Here is a 14,299-nt window from a genome sequence, read left to right as displayed (position 1 = left end):
TTCATCATTCATTTCATGGAATGCAGTCTACTTCCTCAGTTCCCCAAATTGCTCTATTTCTGGCTGAGCCAAACAATGCATGATAATGAAACATTGCTTAGGTTTCATTAACAGAGAGCATTAGAGATGTCCAGATACCGCCTTTGCTTTCCATTAACAGGAGCTTTTCCTTATCAGAAAGCCTGTAGTTGAAAGACAGGGCTGAAGTCAGAGGTCAACCAGGTCAGGCACTGATTGAATGTCCACAAGCTCCCCAAGGGCCATCAAGCCATCCTCTGAACCACCCCAGCACCCACCTTTACATTGCAGCTCAACTTGAGCACATCACTCTGTTGCTGCCACCTCCTGGATTGCTTGCTCCCCAGGAATGCTGGACACAAGCTTGTTTGCCCAAAGGAATGACAAGGTTAGAGAGGACTGAGTCTCACTTGTCATGCCTCCTTCACCACCACCACCACTATCATCAGGTTGCTCTCCAGGGACCCAAGTAGAATAGCTCCACATGAAGGCCGTAGACATAGAGGCGGTATCAGGGATCAGCAGCAAGCCCCTCTGAGGGCCCAGTGCACTCAGCTGTGGCCCAGTGATAAGGACTCTTGACATTGGCCCCACACAAAGTCATTTCAAATAGCTAGTCACATTCTTGGTTGCAGCCCTCTGGTTGATTTAATGCAGTATCCCTGTTGAGGCTGCGAAGGTACTACACATGCAGTTAAATCTTGAGTCAGTTTACCAATCCAAAGAGATGGATAAATAATTATTTGCATCCCCCTCCCCGGCAAAAGGAGGAGAAGCAAGAAGTCACTGGTGCTTACACAAAGTAGCGCTAGTCGCATATCTTGCATTGAGTGCATATCCTAGCGTGTGCAATTTTCGTAATGCAACGTGGGTGATAATGAAGCTACTATGGCCCAAATTGCTTTCTTCTAATGTTGACAGAGCCTATTACTGCCACCTCTTCAGTCCTCCTGGAGTCTCTAGAGCTCCCTTGGTAGCCCTGATCATCCTCATCACTGCCAGGAACAAACGAACAAGCTGCATTAATGTGCTCAATGTCAGCGTCATCTTGGGATACTTCTGTGGCTCTAAGGCTGTGGTTCTCAAATTTGCAGGGAGTTTGAGGACTGCAGTAAGTCCTTGCAGGGGAGGGGGGAGGCAGCAGGGGTGGGGGAAGGCAGCGATGCAATCCCCAGGATCACATCCTGGGGAGCATGATTGCTGCACTTTCACTTTTTAAGCTTTGGGGAGCCCTGCAGATTCTTGCACAGGGCTCCCCGCACCCCCGGGGAGGCTGCTGCAGGGACCGGTGAGTACTTGCCAGTCCTTACAGCCCCCTTAGCAATGCGATCCTGGGGATTGCTACGATGCCCCCTCCTGCCCCCACCTCTTAAGGGAAAAGAAGCCAGGGTCCTCTGGCTGGGGCATTGCGATGTCCCAGTTTGAAAAGCACTGCTCAAAGGGATGAGTCGGTGCTAAACAGTGGCCATGCTACAGAGGAGAGAGACACATAAGGGAACAAGGGCCAGTGGCATTGCTAGGGGGGTGTGGAGGGTGTGGGCCACACCGGGTGACACGCAAAGAGGGCGGGTGACATCACTACTCACCAAAAATTTTAAAATTTTGGTATTTTCAAATAATACAATCAGGTTATATATCAATCGATGCAAAATTTCTTGCAAAATGCAATGAAATAAACCACAGTGAAATACCTTTGTTTCATCAAAAAGTTATAGTCAAAAAAACCAGCGGGGGTGGGGTGACTGTACATCACCATGCCCACTGCCCGGGGCGCTGCCCCGCCCACTGCATGGGAAGAGGTCCATCATAAGGGTGACGCACTGGGTGATGCAAACCCTAGTGAGACCAATGACAAGGGCCTTCCCTGTTTTCATCATAATGTCCCCTTTTTTTCAGAAAATGCACATACTGACTGGGGCATTTAGCATTGCATATACTTTTGCTTTTCCTACATGAAAAAAAAATAGATTGCTGTCTGTTCCCTTCTAATTAATTCCATATGTCAGGACTTATGCAAGTTCATTACACAGAACCCTCTCCTTCCGGAGAATATTCAGGGTGGCGTATTTTGGACATGGCAAATCCAAACCCTGACATTTCTTAGAATTCAGGTTCTGTATTTTGGGGAGTTTATCTCCAAGTCTGTTCAAACTGAAGGGAATTAGTCCAGGGTGACTGACATCTCGGTCAAATATAGTGATTATGGTTGGCAACCTTCAGTCTCGAAAGACTATGATATAAGCCTACAGCAGCCGGTATTCCCAGGTGGTCTCCCATCCAAGTACTAACCAGGCCTGACCCTGCTTAGCTTCCGAAATCAGACGAGATCGGGCATCTGCAGGGTAACAGTTGCAGTGCTTCGGTGCTATCTGAAAGCGCCATGGGGATAAAAATGCATTGACCGTTCATCTGGGCACTTATTGAGGAGTAGGCTGTTGCAAATTGTCTTGCAATGAACCCTCCTAATTCAAGGGAGTAATGCTGCTGTGGTCTCTGAGAGGAAAAAGCAATGAGCAAAAAAACCACATAATAATAAGCTGCATTTTGAGAGTGCTTCCAATCACTTCAAATGGATTGTCCTGATATTCTCCTTACAACAACCCTGCAAGGTATGCAGATATTATCCCCCATGTTGCAGGTGAGCTGAGAGGGAGCAACTTGGCTTGCTATGCCCACCTAATAAATTCATGGCAAATTCTGGGGTGGGGGAGGGCAGGCAAGGGGCAGGCTCGTGGGAGGGGGAGGGCCAGGATCCAGCACCAAGGCCAGATCCTAAACCCACTCCTGGGTGACCTGGTGAAGCTCCTGGCTGCTCAGATCTGATCATTTAGGTGACGCAGATCTGAGTAGCCCCATTGGGGCTGCTGTCATGTTACCCTGGGGTAAGGGGAATTACCTAGTTCTTTACCGGAAATGACCTAGAAATTGCTGCAGTGTTTTGGGTCCTGGGTCCATTCCAGAAATACTTCTAGTCTAAATAGAACCTGGGGTTTTTCATTTTAACTTAAAAAAATGCTATCCATGTTCCGTCATATATTTTTGAAGCTTGAGATGCTAGAAGCCTTTTACTTTGGACATAAAAACTTTTGTTGTAGCCCTCAATGGTTTTTGTAAACGGTTCCATGTTTTCATGACGTTACACACAACTATTAATGCAAAAGGTCATATTTTATATGAATATGGCATGCACATGCTCATGGTTGAATGCACTGAAATGGCAACATGGCAGCATGCACTGAAAATTATGGCATATATCCCTGGAAAAGATAAATTTATTTTCCTCTGGACACTTTTGTGCCAATAACGGGAAGACAGCCCTATTGACAACCAGTTCTGCACTGGTCATGCAATCATCCTCTCTTACCAAGGATACATTGTCTATTGAACCTTGACTGTTGATTCAGGCTTCCACATAGGTATGGTATCATAACTGGCAGGATGGGCCAAGACTTGTTAGAGTCACATTCGAGTCACAAAAGCAAGTTTTTTCCTATTCAAACAGACTCGAGTCACACATGTCAAAACTTGGGCACTGATTTGGGACTTGGGGGTTTTACCCTTAAAATGAAAAGACTTGAATAGACTTCAGTCAAGGCTTGCTTTTGTGTGTGTTTTTGTGTGTGTGATTGCTCCCTTTTTAATTTTTTTGCTGCTTCCAGGGATTGACTCACTTTTCAAAAAGACTCGGACTTGAGAAAAAATGACTCAAAAAATGACTCTGGATGAGTTGCAATGGCTGATGTTATGACCTGTGAGTGATTTGAGTCAAGGGGAGGTGAAGCCTCGGGACTTGGCACTGTGGCTCCAGCACATCCCTGATTACTGCTTGATTAAACAGAGCTGTATATATCTCCCTGACTGGGTTCTATACACAGTCCTGAAGCTGAGTTTCTCCGAGACTGGTAGAAGATGAGGAAGTCTGGGTCACACTTAAAAGGATAGTGCATAGTCAATCCATTGTGCCTGAATGCAACACAAGGAGGACATCAGCATGAACGGAAGTCCTTGCACATTTGAACTGTGGAGACGGAATGTGTTATGTGAACACCCTCTATGCAAGTCAGACATTCTATACTTCTCATTTCTTTGGATCAACATAGTAACAAAAATTCCCTTTCCTGGCAAACAAAATGTGCCTGAAAGAGACTACAATTAAAGTCAAAACACAGGTGCATTCTTGGGGTGGGGAAAGAAACTTGTGAACTACAGTACAACAAACGTCAGTTTTCTTTGCCAAGCCTTTTTGCTTCTTCCACTTGGTCACATGCATCTTTGCAACCAGAAGTTCCACCTTAATATAGGTCAATTTGCATTCGTTTGTTGGTCCCTTAGTTGGCATCCAGGGACACCAGAGAGACATCATTATGGGATTTTCCAAGATGGTCTTGGCTATATTTAGTGATTGTGTGTAGTGAGTCAATGAGTCCACCTGTATTCTCCACAAACAGGCTTTATAAATAGAATTGATTGAAGTGACTAAATCCCGGCTTCTGTTCTCCAGTTTTAGCATGAATTCAAATAGTGTTCTTGCTTCCAAGAACTGCGGGCTGTGACCTCTGGGTAAGGGGGCGTGGAATACTGGAACTCTTACTACCCACTCTGCTTAGAGAGGAAAGGCTGGGGAAAGCAGATGTAGCTCCAGAAGACTGAGATCCCCTCTCCCACTTGTATTTTCTTTTGCACATATGCCTTTGTTTATTGCTCATTAGCAATTTGCCAAAATAGACAAATATGTGATTATTTAGTGCAAACTTCAGTCTGATTTAAAAGCAGACTTTCAATTCTTATTTCTTTATTCTGCAGGAAGTATATTTATACCATATTTCTAAAATCAAAAACCACCAATTAAATGAAAATTTAAAAGCACAGAAGAGTCAAAAATGTAAGATGTAGTACTATGGGGGTGTGGAGTAGCAGATCTCTTACTGAATACAGACCACACCCCTGACTTGTGCCAATTTTAGCCAGATCATGTCCTCTCCCCCTGTACAAAACAGTAGCTGGGAGGGGGGCATCATAAATGGTAAGAAAGACCAGCAGCCTTGTCATTCAAGTGCCATTTAAAAGCTTAACTAATTTGGATTCAGAAACGTCCTTATGCATATTTGCCTCTAAGGCCACAATTGACATTTCCTGTTAAAAACATGATTAATTCAAACATGTAAATATTTGTATCTGAATGTGACATTTTTTCCTTGCTTTGGGCTATTTCCAAGATAATGCCCAGTCCAGAGCTCATAGATACAATAATTTTTCAAGCAGACGCCTTTGCGAAATAGCCGTCCATGCTACCTTTCCAAGGAGAGGCAGAAAGTGAAGCTCCGGCAGCTATTGCCATTTCTATATATTTCCACGTAGACGTTTATATAATGGCTTTAAATCTTATTGTAGTGCTTATTTAACTCGCCCAGCTAGGCTCTCCCCCAGCCCAAATCTATCCCTGTTTCGGCAAGCCTGTGAGCTCAGAAAAGCAGGGCCCCCATAAATTGCCTCACTGGCTCCTATATTCCAGCCAGTCACCCTTGGGCTTCAGCTGAGCCAGGCTGTTCTAGAGGCAAACCCACTATTCGAATGGTACCAGTAATACCACACAGCTGGATTGGAATGAAATAAAGAAGAGTGAATGTTGGCCAATTCAAGCAACAAGAGAGTTGAGGTGATTTTTCCATACTGTCATGTGGCCAGGAGGCCGAGGCGGATGCTGCTATTCTTGCAAGGTGCACTGTCTGATCTCCTGTGACAAAGTGGTTTTGGAGTCAGGATGTCACTTCTTAACAATCACCTGAGTGATGCCACACACTCCCGCACCCAGAAGCAAAGGAAGCTGTCATTTCATGGCTGACTCACAGGGGTAACTGCTGAATCACTGACCTTGCTTCCTGATAGACTCTTTTTGTTTTTGTTGTTGTTTTTGTATGTTTAGAGGATTCCCATGAAGACCAAGTGTCTGTGCATAAGGGAGTGTTGCCTAGTGATTCAGAGAAGGAGGGGGAAGGAACCCCTAGGGCCACATCTCTCCTGATCAAGAGCTGACTAGGTGACTCTCAAAGCACCACAGCCTCAGCTCACCGTTTGCAACATGGAGATGATAAAACTGACTGCAGACTGTTCTAAGGATTTCTGGGGCTGTAGTCCTCAATACATTTAGGAGGGAGTAAGGCCCATTGATCTCAAGGATTGAACTATTAGATAATGAGTTGTATCCATAGATGCCTTGCACAAGTGGAAAAGCATTTCTACTTGTGCAAGCACCCTGGTTTCTCCTGCTTTTCTCCTGCTGACCTGCCCCGTTCACAAGGGTCCCCCAACCCTTAAGAGCACTGGAGCACGGAAACAAATGGGCAGCCAGTGCAGACACCAAAGCAGCGGTTCAACATAATCAAACTGACTATCTCCAGTGATCACCTGGGCTGCAGCACTCTGCATTAACCGTAACTTCTGAACTGCCTTCAAGGGCAGCCCCACATAGAGTGTGTTACAGTAATCCTTGCAATACTGTATGCTATATACATACAATACGGTATGCTAGAAACCACAGAGAAATATTCTAGCAACAAACCAACATTCATTAGCTTCTGAAGCACACACATACAACTTGAGTAGCAAGCACTGTGAGGGACAAATCACTGCAGTTCGTACTTAGAGTTTTCCTTGCACTTCCCTTTCTAAATGTAGCCCATTTTATGATTGCACTGTAAATCCCCACCTCTCTCAAAGATTTTATCTGCATACTGGAATTTCCCTATCAGGCATGTTCAATATTTGGCTTTCTCAAGCAAATACAATGGAGAACTCTGTGCCCTTGATGCTGTTACGTGCTTACACCCCAGTGCTCTAAGTGATGAAAAGTTCCAGGAGCAGCCTGGATTTGAGCTTCCTTTGGAGATAAATCAATGTAGTCTTTTGATGTCTTATTAACGTTTCCTTTATTGACGAATATGCAGGTTTGGGCACTGGATGGCAGGGATGGGAACTTGGCTATGGCAAGACTCGAGTCTAGCCCACTCCTTTGATTCAACTCATGCAGAAATCTTAATGGGGACCTTTTGCTGACTTGCCCCCCAAAATTCTGGAGTCATGTTGACTTGAGTCAGAGTCTTTTGGGTCAGGCACACCAGGACCAGGCATGCCAGGACACTGATCAAAAGGGACTGGGAGGTGTCCAAGCTCAGCAAGATGGGAGGGGGCAGGATGGACAGTGGGAGGGGGCAGCAGTGGCAAGTAGGAGAAGGGCTGTGCGGTAGCAGCTGGGAGGCTTACCATAAAAGTGCAACCCAATCCTTTGCAGCTCAGAAGTAGTCCCATCGCCTGTCATTCAGTGAGGCAGCTGCTTCTTCCCAGATAACAACAGATTGAGCCCCAGCCGGAGGCATGAGGAACCACTTCCTGGTTTCCCTGCCTCCTCTTCCCCCCCCTCCCTGGGCTTCCAAGCAAGAACCCCCTTGGGCTGCTGTCCCTTGTCCAGAGGGGGGGAAAAAAGGCCATGCATCCTTTATCCAGTGATCATCAGCTCCTTCAGAGATGGACAAGAGAGCCCGCTCCCTCCTCCCTTCCCACTGCCTCCTGCTCAATGCAAAACATGAACGCTTTCTGCCTCCTGGCTGGAACTGGAGCTGCTTCTCTCGGAGTCTGAATTATGGCTCCACAAGGTCTTTCATGTGCCAAAAAAGGTAAGCAAGCACACCCAGACACAGGCTCAAGTCTGCACATATGGGGACTCATTTCCAAATCACTGGCTCAAACTTGACTTAGTGTTCGAGTTCCTGACTCGGGTGAACACAAGTCAGCAAAACGCGTGTTTTTGCAACTCAGATTCGAGTCACATGACTTGAGCTCCCATCCTGCTGGATGGAGTTGGAAGCATGCTCCTGCAAGAAGCATCAGTCACATGGATGTTCTAAGCATCAGTGGTGTCGCTAGAGGGGTGCGGGCCGCACCGGGTGACGTGCACAGGGGCTGATGCACTAAAATCGCAGTGGTTAGGAGTAACCCCACCATGTTATATACCGTTGGATGTGGAATTTCCAGCAGAATGCAATGCAAAAAACCAGAGTGAAATATCTCCTTTCTATCAAAAGTTATTGGCAAAAAACTGGAAAACAAAAAATGCATGGAGCCCTATTGAAAGTGTAACCGAGCCATATCACGCGTTTACTCATGAGCAGGCAAACTTGCCTTAGTCCATTGGAAAGGGCAGGCTGAGACGAATCCAATGACGCCAGAATGGTCCTGTTCCAATGAATGTAGCCCCCCAAAAACACCCAAGAAGGAGGTTCCTCCCTCCAAGCTGGCAAATGTATTGAGCCCTATGGAAAGTGAAACTAAGCCACATGGTCAGGTTTACTCATGAGTAAGCAAACATGCCTTGGCAGGTCAGGCAAAGAGAAATGTGAGGCCACCAGAATGGTCCTGATTTGATGCAACTGGAGCTCAACAAATGCTCCAGAAGGCAGCCCCCCCCCCCCCATAAAAAGAATGAAACAGAGACTTGACAGGGTAAGGTGAATTTTTTTCACTGAAAAACTGAACTGGGTACTGGGTAGGGGTGAAAATCTTACTGATTCTTTTTGGGGGGGGCATGTTATTGCAGGCAGGCTACAGAGAAAATTCACTTGGTGGAGAACAGGGCTGGCTTCCCCTTATTTAATTATTTGTTTTACTTTAATTATTTATAATTATTTATTTTAATTTGCTTTATGATGGGTCCTAGACAGAATGTCATTCTAAAAAGTGGGTCCTAGTGCTAAAAGTTTGAGAACTGCTGCAATAAGGTGTTAGTAAGTTGACACCTGGGGGAAGGTGACATCACTAGTGACCAAAATCACAGTTTGTAAAAATAATACCATCATGTTATATATCAATTGATGTGTAATTTCATGCAGAATGCAATGAAACAAACTGTGTTGAAATATCTTTATTCTGTCAAACGGGACAGCCGAAAAACTAGTGGGGTGGGGCGATGTTAGATCACCATGCCCACCAACTGGAGAGTTGCCCCACCCACTGAGTGGGGGTGACGTGCTGGCCTCCCGAACCGGGTGACGCGAACCCTAGTGACGCCACTGCTAAGCATATTACCTGCCCGTTCCTCCTCTTGGCTCCCTTTGCAGTCTCTGACAGATCAAATCCTAACTTTCAAGTTCCTCTTCCAGAATCTCCAGCACTTGCTGTCTTTGTCTGTCTTACAGACTCTGAGAGGGAAGAGGGGAGGTGCCACCGTTAGCCCCTCCTCTCAGGTAGATGTGCTTGAGGGAGGGAATGGAAATTTAAATCCTCTTACCACCACCACCACCCCCCGCAAGCACCTTCCTCTGCAGTGGGTCTCCTGTGCCAGCTTTTTAGTCCAGGGAGAGAAAGGGGGTGGGAAAGCTGCTGATGGAGGGGATAGAATCCAGCGCACACTGTCCCTACTGGATCCCCAGCCTCTCCAGCATCTCCCCACCCCATCCGTCCTCCCTGCCCTGTTTCACCTCCACCACTGCCTGCTGCAGCAGAGTCCAGTGATGGACAGGGAGTGCTACTGACTCTTGCTGCAGTGCTCCCAAGATTTCCACTGACAGAGCCCTCCATGCGCTGTTAGCAACCCAATCCTTTAACACTGCAGATGAAGACTCCTTATTCAAGTTGTTTCATGGGCCACCACCATTTGATAACCCTCTACTGTCCATTCCGGGCAGACTAGCTCAGTTTTAATTACCTCAGGTCTGGCAGTAGTGCCATGCCCATCCACAGCTTCACAACAATATGTTCTCTAAGCCTCATCTATGTGCCTGGGAAAATGTTGAAATGACCTAATTGTGTGGAGGGTGACTGGTCTTGTGGCTCTTTCCCACATGGTTGGCAAAGGATTGGCCCCTGTAAACATGCACCCTTTAGATGTTCTCTCAACTGTGTGGGAGCTGTACCCAGCAAAGCATGCCCCACATAAGCAAGTGAGCCTGCCTAAGGCTAAATCAAACTGCTAGTCCATCAGGCTCAATCTTACCTCCTCTGATGGGCAGTGACCCCTCCAGGGTTTCTGACGGGGCTTTTCTCAGTCATGCCTGGAGATACCTAGGATTAGACCCTGGACCTTCTGCATGTAAACCATGTGCCATACCCAGGGCCAACATCGTGCTCTGACCAGATCCAGTGCCACCTGAAAGTCCCCATTTGCACAAGAGCCTACCCTACCTGCCTCCTGCAGATCAGGAAGGAGGACAACCACTATTGTAGCTTTTGCTACCTAATGGTAAACTTCTCCATTGATCCCTACTGCCTGGCAAACATGCTGGGCCATGACGGATAGCAACACCATTGTGCTTTCCACAGCTCTGTCAAGGACAATAAATGATGGGGTTGTGTCTGCCACCCACTTCACTTTCCTGGTATTGGGTGCAATGGGGGGGGGGAAGATGCAAGATCCCCACTCCCTCCTAGGGCCCAGCACCTGGAAAGCTAACCAAGGAGGAAAAGATAGAGAGTGTGCCAGAGATGGTGGTCACTAGCAAGATAGTAGTCAGTGAGCAGTCCAGCCCTGAATTAAAAAGTAAACCTTTCCCCAATCCTTCTGCATGGGGGCTTACCTTTCTGGCCAACCTGAGTCCTCTAGGGCAGCTTCACTGCTGGCTCCTTCCACCTTTATTTTTCTATATGCAATACACCTGCCACAGCGAATGACATCACAAGTAGCAACAGGTCCATTCTACTGTTGGAAAATAAAGATGGTAGTCAACCAGTAGCAAAGCTGCCCTGAGAAGCCCATGGTGGCCTTTAGCAGAGGGTCCCTACAGCCCTGGCACTAACCCTGTTTGTACCACTTCTCTATGGCTGGGAGATTGTCTAAGAGGGAACTTCGTTAACACGGAAAGATCTGAATGTTCAGACTTCCTTAAAATGGAACACATACAATTTCAGTGTTGGGTTTCGATCTTTGTGGGCTGGTGGCTTTTAAATGAAAACAGGTTTTCGTTATTACTGCAGCAGTGTTGCATAACTTGGCACTGGAGCCTGGAGAGGAATAAGGAAAATGTAACAAGTAGCTGTTCCTTGAATATAAAACTCCCCAGTGCTTGGAATATGAGTCCTCACCCCCCCCCCCAACTCGACTTAATTTTGTCAAACTGGGTTTTGCTTGTATTTATTAAGATAGCATCAAATTTCAGTCAAGTCATTTGTGCTTTTAATTATTAAGGCAGACATCCAACACAGAGTTAAACAGGCTTGTACATTGGTTTCAGCAGTGCACTAACTCCATGCTGGATCGTGGCCCAAAAAGTTTCAACTGAAAAATTGTATTTTCTCCTGATTAATTGGTGTCTTGCCAATGTGCAAAGAACTTGGTATTTTTGTCTTGAATTTCTCAGAGGACTGTTACTATGTAGATTGTACAGATGCCCCAGCTTCTCTGTAGGCATGGGTCTGTTACTCAGAGAACATTTTTTGCATACAGAAAGGTTCAGTTCTTGGCACCTAAAGGTTAGGCTGGGAAAGACTCTAATCTGACACTTTGGAGAGATACTGCAGTCAGTGCAGAATATACTGAGATAGATGGACCAATGTCCATTCACCAGTCTCACTATAATGCGCTATCATGTCAGGTTGGTTTTCAAGAGTAGCAGAGGTCATTTTTAATTTGGTAGGTTGGGAAATTTATAGCGGGCTCTTGCTGAAATTGACTTGTTGTATTCTTGCCTTTTGTGAAACTGTAAATATGATTTTGGTTATTTAAATGTAAACCACTTGGGTTTAAATGTAAACCACTTTGGAAAAGCTATATCCAAATGCTTTAAATAAATTAAATCAATAAGTTAGCAGATAGTTCACCACTCAGGATGAGTTGAGTGCGTAGAGCTGAGTAAAGCTGATGGCAGTCAGTTAAAATCCTATTGATTTGGATCAACCACAGTACTGATTGGTCTTGAACTTGTTTGTTTATGAAGCTCTTTGGCTCTGGTATGTATGTAACAGAAAATATTCCATACTCCAAATTCACAAATTTGAAGTAAAAGGAAATATTAAAGGAGGTCCTTTTCTCACTATTGTTGCTTGAATTTCAGTTTGTTTCATTTCATATATAAGAAATGATCTCAAACTGATGATGAGACTTCAGGGAAAAAAACATGACAAAACGAGACATAACCAACAACCTGAAACAGACTTCACTCAAAATAGGCTCTTACAAAAATTTGGCAGAACCAAAATTTTTTTACCTGCCATCAAAAATTGGCAAACCTTGCTAAGAAATTAGTTCCATGGCTGCGGTGTTACCGCAAGGCCCCCTTGTAGGCAACTGTGGATCAAAAATCTGTTGGTACATAACCCTGAACAGAGCAGACCATAATAAGTAGTTTCATATGTTCCAAGGGGACCAGACCTTCCGTAAAGTGGGATCCCAGACCATTGAGCTGGATCCCAGACCATGGAGGGCTAGCGCATTATTACCAACTTCATATTTGATCCAAATTCACCATAGTCAAAGTAAATTTTGTACTATGTAATTTCTAGAGAAAGAGAAATTGCATCAGATTCCATGAAAAGAAACTTTGATGTCTGGAGAGAGATTTCCCTGAATGCCAGTTCTTCTTCTTTTTGGCACATATTTTGATATTGTCCAGACCTTCATCAGACGAACACCAAATTCAGACATACGAGAGAAAGGGATCTTCTGCATGACTGTTCCCGCCAGTGATTTGGACTTTCCGAAATGTAATTTTAATTATAGTTTCCAGTTAGTTGGTATAATAGAAGGGAAGACAACAAGTGATGTCAATAATTTCTCCAGGACATGCAGTTCTTGTTGGGAAAACTGCCATTTCCCTAAGAAGACTAATGTGAGAACACATTCCTTGTCATTAGACTATGGGGTCATTGTTCGGTCCAGGAACTTGAAATCCCATTAATGAGGCCAACTTAATCCCTTAAAAACATTTCCAGCTGTGATTGGCATGATCTGGATGTTTCATTTAGTGGCATGCCCAGGAAAAAGTAAGGGGTGGGAAACGGAGAACAGAAGAGGTAGAGTGCATTCAACCTATTTTGTTCCAACCTGTGGTCCACAAGACTCTGAGAAGAGGTCTCAGAAAAAATAGATTGCCTTCAACCATTTCCAGAATGGGCAAAAAACAGATCACTTTACTGTCAGCAGCAGCTGTGGGCACTCCATTCTCCACCCTCTCTGGTAGTCAGGGAGAAGAGCGCTTACTCAGAAGATGCTCCCCTGTGGATCACCAGAGAGGGTTAAGAACAGATCACCTTCTGCTGCAGCCAGTAACAATAGCTGCAATCCACAAATTTCTCTGCAAAGAATGCCTGTAATAAATCTCTAATTATCACAAATTTAATTATATTTTTGGGTATGCGTTGACTCTGTTTTGCTCTCACGGCCCAGAATGGCTCCAAAGTAAGGGGGCCTTGCATGCTGCGGCGAGTCTCCCTGCAAAACTTAGTGCTTTGCACCCCCTCTAGTTACGCCACTGAATGGAGGACCAAACTGGATGTGATGGGAGGACCTACATTTGTTGTCAGAGCAGCGGGATCTCCTTTTTACCCCCCAAAGGGCAGGTAGGTAAAGGCTGCTGAAGCCTCCCCAGCTGTGCTGCACTGTGTTCCTTTGCATCAAGCCCTTTTCTCCAACAGCCTGGCTGACTTCTGGTGTCAGAGCTGGATTGGGACAAAAGAACTGGAAACAAAAGATTGCAGAGAGGTAGAGTGCAGGTGGGTTTTACACCCCTCACCCTTATGTCTCTTTTGGTGTAAGAAATGGTGCACGTGAAATGGTTGGCAACCTTCAGTCTCGAAAGACTATGGTATAAGCCTACAGCACCCGGTATTCCGAGGCGGTCTCCCATCCAAGTACTAACCAGGCCTGACCCTGCTTAGCTTCCGAGATCATGGTATAAGCCTACAGCACCCGGTATTCCCGGGCGGTCTCCCATCCAAGTACTAACCAGGCCTGACCCTGCTTAGCTTCCGAGATCAGACGAGAACAGTTTGGTGTAAGAAATAGGGCAGATTCCACACATCTTTTGAAAATGTCAAGACTGCCCTGCTTTAATGTGAACTGGACAGGCATGTGAGTAGAAAACATGATTGCTCCCATCACATTTAGTTTGACCCTGACTGCATGGAACACTATGGTTCATAAGACCAGTCACTTTCTCCTTAGCTCAGAAATTCTCCTTCCTTTCTGCTACTGCAACAAAGTGCTGAGTGTTAGAGAGAAAAACTGCTCCATTATTCAAGCTGTTAATTCCCACAACGTGAGTTACTTGGAAGCCTTCCATTGATGATGATTCTGTCC

The 14,299-nt window shown here is 45.5% G+C and overlaps 1 pseudogene; it reads right to left on the bottom strand.

Annotated features, from left to right (window-relative positions):
* Window positions 1–2,258: 2,258 nt before the first annotated feature.
* On the bottom strand, window positions 2,259–2,375 carry LOC136650325 (5S ribosomal RNA; annotated as a pseudogene).
* Window positions 2,376–14,299: the final 11,924 nt, after the last annotated feature.

Source organism: Tiliqua scincoides, chromosome 4, assembly GCF_035046505.1.
Source record: "Tiliqua scincoides isolate rTilSci1 chromosome 4, rTilSci1.hap2, whole genome shotgun sequence".
NCBI lineage: Eukaryota > Metazoa > Chordata > Lepidosauria > Squamata > Scincidae > Tiliqua > Tiliqua scincoides.
The sequence above is the reverse complement of the archived record's forward strand: the minus strand, read 5'-3'. Positions and strand labels throughout refer to the sequence as shown.